Genomic DNA, 7,529 nt, shown 5'->3' on the forward strand with positions numbered 1-7,529 from the left:
ACATTTGAAGGGACAGCCTTGCTGGAAGTAAAAAGAAGACCCCCAAGAAATCTCAGTCCATTGACACAATTCTCAGACCAAGTGGTTAATCTTCCAATTTTTGATAAGTAACTGACCTGAGGGTTTTGGCATGTAAGTAAAATGGGTGGAGGTGGAAAGTGGAGTTAATATGAATATAAGTAATTGTGTTCAGTGTATTTATATTATCTTTAAAGTAACTGACTTTTTAAGGTAATGTGTAGTTATTATAGTTCATGTCCTTTGATTTTTATGTTATGAAATTCTTTTGTTTAAACTGTGAACATTGTGGCTTCATTCGTTTAGTAAATACCTGGGTTTTCAAATTCTAAACGAAAACTAAAAACATTACTGTCTCTACTGAAATCATAACGCTATGAAAAAAGATTTCACAAGAGATTTAAAAAAAACTGCTTTGATATTTGTCAAAAATTAATAGTTTAGAAATAAGAATTTTGCAGATGTGTACCTCTAACAAACAATAATCAGAGAATATGATGAACTTTTAATTTCCACCACTCCTTAAAGCAGACTGCAAGTAAAAGCTTGACTATTACAGCGGAATATCTTGTTGGAGATTTCCAATTTGTAAATTGCTGTAAGATTTAACACACCACGGTGTTTCTAACACTTTCCGTGTCACAGATGAATGTAGAAGCTTTTCATTTGTTTTCCCTGTGGAAAGAAATAGAAAAATATAAAATATCAAATGATGCAACTATAGATTTATTTGCTACCATATTCTAGGCCATTTCGTAGTTTCAAAAGGATCGATCTCTGATCCTTCTGTCTGTTTTTATAATGACAGTTATCAAATGGATTACTGATCCTTTTGTCTGCTTTTATAATGACAGTTATCAAATGGATTACTGATCCTTTTGTCTGCTTTTATAATGACAGTTATCAAATGGATTACTACTATCAAATGTGATTTTGTTTAAAAAAAATAAATTGTTTAAAGAGTACTGCAACTTTTCCAGAGATTATTGTAGGCTACACATAACAATGTAAAGGAATACGACAATGAAACAGAATACGGCAATGCTAACAGCAGTCTCTTCTTTATTAAACATTATAATGCTATTGCCTTCTCTTTCATAAAGCTCTTTATCAAAATGCTACATGTGCACTTAATTATAAGCTGACCTCCTGTGCCATTGTCACATGGTAGTGCCGCTCAGCTGCAGTGCTTAGTGAAGGAAATTAAACTTTTTATTTAAATTTTTGCATTGTTTCATTTTATGAATATTCTGATTGGTTGAATCTCTTTCATTCATATTCATCAGAGACAACAGAGTAAAGGTTGAACTATTTAATCATCATTTGAATAAACACAAAGCCTAAGCAAAAAAGTTTTGCATTAAACATGATCAGGAAGAATTTCCCCTTGAGCTACACAGGGGAGTTTTCTGCTGTAGCTTGGATGGGTTAGTGGTAGAACATTGGGCATCCTATTATATATCTGTCCTTTTCTAGCCCAGGAGCAATTTTCTGGTGTAATTTCCAGTGATGTGAAAGGATGTGTTATGCCCAGGAAAGGCGTATCCTATTAATAACTTCAAACATGGACTGTGTTCCTGTGGGAGCTTCTAGAACTGTCTTTTCTCTTTTAAAATGGACTCTCAGAAGGTAGCCAAGATGGTTACCGAGGGGTGAAGTGACCTTTGCTTATTCAACACAGCTTCTGGAAAGTTCTGGGGCCTTCTCCTGGAATGAGCATACCTAGACAGCACCCCTTTGTGGAATTCACACCTGAGAGCTGATGAGACCAGTTATCTAAAAGTTAGAGTCATAGACATCTACAGCACAGAAAAAGGCCCTTCGGCCCATTGAGTCTGCGCCAGTCAAACAAATACCTAACTATTCTAATCTCATTTTCTAGCACTAGGCCCATAACCTTGTATGCCATGGCATCGCAAGTGCACATCCAAATACTTCTTAAATGTTATGAGGGTTTATGCCTCTACCACCCTTTCAGGCAGTGAGTTCCAGTTCCCATCACCCTCTGGGTTAAAAAAAATTCTTCCTCACATCCCCTCTAAACCTCCTGCCCCTTACCTTAAATCTATGCCCCCTGGTTACTGATCCCTCCACCAAGGGGAAAAGTTCCTTCCTGTCTACCCTATATATACGCCGCTCATAATTTTATACACCTCAATCATGTCCCCCCTCAATCTCCTCTGCTCCAGGGAAAATAACCCCAGTATATCCAATCTCTCCTCATAACGAAAACTCTCCAGCCCAGGCAACATCCTGGTAAATCTCCTCTGCAATCTCTCTAGTGCAATCACATCCTTCCTATAATGCGGATTCCAGAACTGCACGCAATACTCTAGCAGTGGCCCAACCAGCATTTTATACAGTTCCAGCATAACCTCCCTGCTCTTATATTTTATGCCTCGGCTAATAAAGGCAAGTATCCTATATGCTTTCTTAACCACCTTATCTACCTGTCCCGCTACCTTAAGGGACCGGTGGACATGCACACCAAGGTCCCTCTGATCCTCGGTACTTCCCAGGGTCCTACCATTCATTGTGTACTCCCGTGCCTTGTTTGTCCTGCCCAAGTGCATCACCTCACACTTATCAGGAATATCAGTTAACGTTTCGAGTCCGAATGACTCTTCATCAGACCTGGTTCAGCCCATCTGACCAGCCAGTCTATATCCTCCTGTAATCTAAGGCTATCCTCCTCACTATTTACCACCCCATCAATTTTTGTGTCATCCATGAACTTACTGATCAACCCTCCTACATTCAAGTCTAAATCGTTTACATATACCACAATTAGCACTGTACCCTGTGGAATTTCACTGGACACAGGCAACCAGTCACAAAAACACCCCTCGACCATCACCCTCTGCTTCCTGCCACTCAGCCAATTCTGGATCCAATCTGCCAAATTGCCTTGGATCCCAAGAGTTCTTACCCTCGTTATCAGTCTCCCATAGCCTTGCTGAAGTCCAAGTAGACTACGTCAAATGCATTGCTCTCATCTACACACCTGGTCACCTCTTCGAAAAATTCAATCAAATTGGTCAGACATGACCTCCCCTTAACAAAACCATGCTGACTGTCCTTGATTAATCCCTGCCTCTCCAAGTGTAGGTTAATTCTGTCCCTCAGAACTGCTTCCAATAGTTTCCCCACCACTGAGGTTAGACTGAATGGCCTGTAGTTCCCTGGTTTATCCCTTCCTCCCTTCTTGAATAACGGTACCACATTGGCTGTCCTCCAGTCCTCTGGCACCTCTCCTGTGACCAGAGAGGTATTGAAAATTATTGCCAGTGCCCCTGCTATCTCCTCCTTTGCCTCACTCAACAGCCTGGGATACATTTCATCCAGGCCTGGAGATTTATCTACTTTTAAGCCTGCCAGACCACTTAGAACCTCCCCCCTTTCTATGCTCATTTCATTAATTATATCTCAGTCCTTCTGCCTGATTTCCATACCCACGTTGTCCCTCTCACTTGTGAACACCGACACAAAGTATTCATTTAGAACCCTACCTACGTCTTCCAGCTCCACACAAATATTACCACTATGGTCCTTAATGGGCCCTACTCTTTCCCTAGTTATGCTTTTAGTCTTAATGTACTTGTAAAATAACTTTGGATTTTCCTTTATTTTACCTACCAATGTTTTTTCATGCCCCCTTTTTGCTCTCCTAATCTCCTTTTTAAGTTCCCCCCTACACATTCTATACTCCTCTAGGGCTTCCGCTGTTTTGAGCCTTCGGTATCTGCCATAAGCCTTCCTTTTTCTCTTTATCCAATCCTGTATATCCCTCGACATCCAGGATTCCCTGGATTTGTTGGTCCCACTCTTTGTCTTTACTGGAATATGGTCACCCTATACTCTCCCTATTTTCTTCTTGAATGAGTCCCACTGCTCTGACACAGATTTACCTAAAAGTAGCTGCTCCCAGTCCACTCTGGCCAAATCATATCTGATCTTATTAAAATCGGCCTTCCCCCAATTTAGAATTCTGATTTCTGGTTCATCTTTGCCCTCTTCCTTAACAACCTTGAATCTAACGGAGTTATGATCACTATCTGCAAAATGCTCCCCCACTGATACTTCTACCACTTGCCTGGCTTCATTCCCTAAAATTAAGTCCAGGACCTTCCTCTCTCTTGTAGGACCTTCCAATGTATTGGCTTAAAAAGCTCTCCAGGATGCATTTTAAGAATTCCGTTCCTTTTAAACCTATCACACTACGACTAACCCAGTTAATGTTGGGGAAGTTGAAATCCCCCACTATTACTACCCTATTATTTTTATACTTCTCTGAAATTTGCCTACGTATCTGCTCTTCTATTTCTCTCTGACTGTTTGGGGGCTTATAGTGCACTCCCAGCAATGTGATTGCTCCTTTTTTGTTTTTAAGTTCTACCCATATGGCTTCATTTGAGGAGCCTTCTAAGATACCATCCCTCCTTACTGCTGTAATTGATTCCTTGATCAATATCGTGATACCCCCTCCTCTGTTACCTCCTTCCCTGTCTCAACTGAAGACCCTATATCCTGCCAATCCTGCCGCTCTCTCAACTATGTCTCTGTGACAGCAATGACATTATACTTCCATGTGTTAATTTGTGCCCTCAACTCATCTGCCTTATTTGTCAGACTCCTTGCATTAAAATAAATACCATCCAACCTTGCCAACCTCCCTTGTGCCTTAACTGGCCTATAATTTCTATGCCTTCCAGACTCATTTGCTCTCTCTTCTAATTTTGGCTGTGCATCTCCCCCTGCTGAACCTCCCATCAGGATCCCATCCCCCTGCCAAGTTAGTTTAAACCTTCCCAAACAGCACTAGCAAACCTCCCTGCAAGGGTGTTGGTCCCATTCCAGTTCAGGTGCAACCCATCCACCTTGTACAGGTCCCACCGCTCCCAGAAACGGTCCCAATGTCCCAGAAATCTAAAGCCCTCCCTCCTGCACTGTCTCTCCAGCCACGCATTCACCTGGACTAACCTCCTATTTCGATAGTCACTAGCACGTGGCACCGGAAGTAATCCAGAGATTACTTCCCTTGAGGTCCTGTTTTTTAATCTGCATCCTACCTCCCTAAATTCTTCTTGCAGGACCTCATCCCTCTTTCCATCTATGTCGTTGGTACCAATATGTACCAGGATCTCTGTTTGCTCTCCCTCTTTAGAATGCCCTGCAGCCGTTCAGTGACATCCTTGACCCTGGCACCAGGGAGGCAACATACCATCCTGGAGTCACATCTACGGCCGCAGAAACGGCTGTCTGTTCCCCTTACTATCGAGTCTCCTAACACTATTTCTCTTCCCCTCTTTTTCCTCCCCCCCCGCCCCGTGCAGCTGAGCCACTCTCAGTGCCATGAGCGTGGCTGCACTCCCCAGAGGAACCGTCACTCTCACCATTTTCCAACACAGAAAAACAGTTCTCGAGAAAGGTGCATCCTGGGGATTTCCTGACTACCTTCCTGGCACTTCCTGCACATGTGGTCGGTCAGAGTGCAAGGAGTATCTAGGACTTCCCACATGTTGCAGGCGGTACATAATGCAGGGCTGAGTTGCCCTGCCATGCCTCTATTTGAAAAAAAAACCCTTACTTTAAGTTAAATACAGTAAAAAAAAATTAAATTATTTATATACTTTAAATGAAAACTAGTACTCTTACCTCTCCTTAGCTTAACCTATTTTAAACTGGAGAAAAACACTTACTTGCTACTCACCAATCAGCTCTCACCTTTGTGCTGACATCACTTTTTGAAGCTTCCCCGCACTTGCGCTGGTTCTGATCTCTCCGCCTCTCCCTTGCTCTGTCTTGTGCTATCACTCTTGTTATTTTCAACAAGCACTGACTGCAGGACACTCTTCCCAGACTGCTTCACAGCAATGCTGACTGCAGGACACTCTTCCCAGACTGCTTCACAGCAATGCTGACTGCAGGACACTCTTCCCAGACTGCTTCATAGCAATGCTGACTGCAGGACACTCTTCCCAGACTGCTTCACAGCAATGCTGACTGCAGGGCACTCTTACCAGACTGCTTCATAGCAATGCTGACTGCAGGACACTCTTCCCAGACTGCTTCATAGCAATGCTGACTGCAGGACACTCTTCCCAGACTGCTTCACAGCAATGCTGACTGCAGGACACTCTTCCCAGACTGCTTCACCGCGATGCTGACTGCAGGACACTCTTCCCAGGCTGAAGTTAAGTGTGAAAGACCACCATTTGCCTCCTATCACGTAGTGCTGGCTTTGGACTTCCAAACCATTCTGGTTGGACAATACCAGTATTGGTCATGTGACCGAAACTAGCTTGAATTCATGAGTTTTATGTAAAGACCCAGACAGAGCCCTGGGTAGTCTGCTGAAGACTCTGAAAGAGACAGCAGTTGCAGAAAAGGCAGTGCCACCTTTGCCTTTTAAGAACCCGGAGGCTGTAGGGTATTTAAAAAGCCTCTCAGCATGATTCCTAATTCTGAGTCCACCTGTAAAGAAATTAGACCTCCAGATGCGAAAGTTTATCATGAAAGTATAATTTACATAATATTTTTCTGGTTTATTGTAAAGTAGGTTTATGGGGGTAAGTATAGTTGGGTCTGTCTGTTTGTGATTTAATGACATTTGGAGTCAAGTAGACTGCAATCTTTAACACATCAAAAGAAGCTAGGTTCTTGACATGCTAATGAGTAAAGATAGATACTGGCTTAGCAAGTGAAGGGAATTTGCATTTTTAGGTAGATGAACAGAGATTTGGATTTCAAAGGGATTTTAGTCTGTTTACAACTAGTCAGACAAGCAAGGCTAAAGAATGTGTTTATTTTTCCCAAAGGATACTGACAAATAGTAGCAACATGAAAGTTTTGATATTGTGAGGCAGATACAGTTTCAAAGACATATGGGGCAGAATTTTCCGGTCGGCGTGCAGGGTTGGGCCCGACACGCCGATGCATTAAAATGACGCCTGATGACATCAGGCGCATGTCCCAATGTCATCGCACACCACCATAATATTTCATTCAGCGGGCGTGCGCTGGAGTCAGCTGTGTGCCCACCAAAATGTTAAGGGCCTATTAAGGCCGTTAAGAAATTAATTAAACTAATTAAGAACACTGCCCATCCAACCTTAAAGTTGGCGGCAGGCAAAGAGCCCAAGTGGACTTCACATTTTTCAGGAAACCTCCTCCACGGGCGGGATGAGGTTTCCTGAAGCTTTTATAAAATAAATAAATAAATTTTCCCACCTTTACAAACAAATTTGTTTAAACAAATTTTCACATTGTTTATTGAACTGTTTCATTATCCATTCAATCTCCCCGAGGCAGCTCTGTGCCTCAGGGAGATTGCTGCAGTCTTACGCACGCATGCGCGAAAGATCGCAAGCCCCGACTCTCCCTCCTCCCCCCGCCCGCACAGGTAGCGCTGAACGTTACCTGCCGTATCTTATGCTGGGCAGGCCTTAATTGCCCCGCCCATGTAAAATGGTGACATGCAGTCGATCGCAGGTGGTGATTGGCTCCATGCC

This window comes from Cetorhinus maximus, chromosome 21 (genome assembly GCF_964194155.1).
Source record: "Cetorhinus maximus chromosome 21, sCetMax3.hap1.1, whole genome shotgun sequence".
In the NCBI taxonomy this organism is placed as follows: Eukaryota; Metazoa; Chordata; class Chondrichthyes; order Lamniformes; family Cetorhinidae; genus Cetorhinus; species Cetorhinus maximus.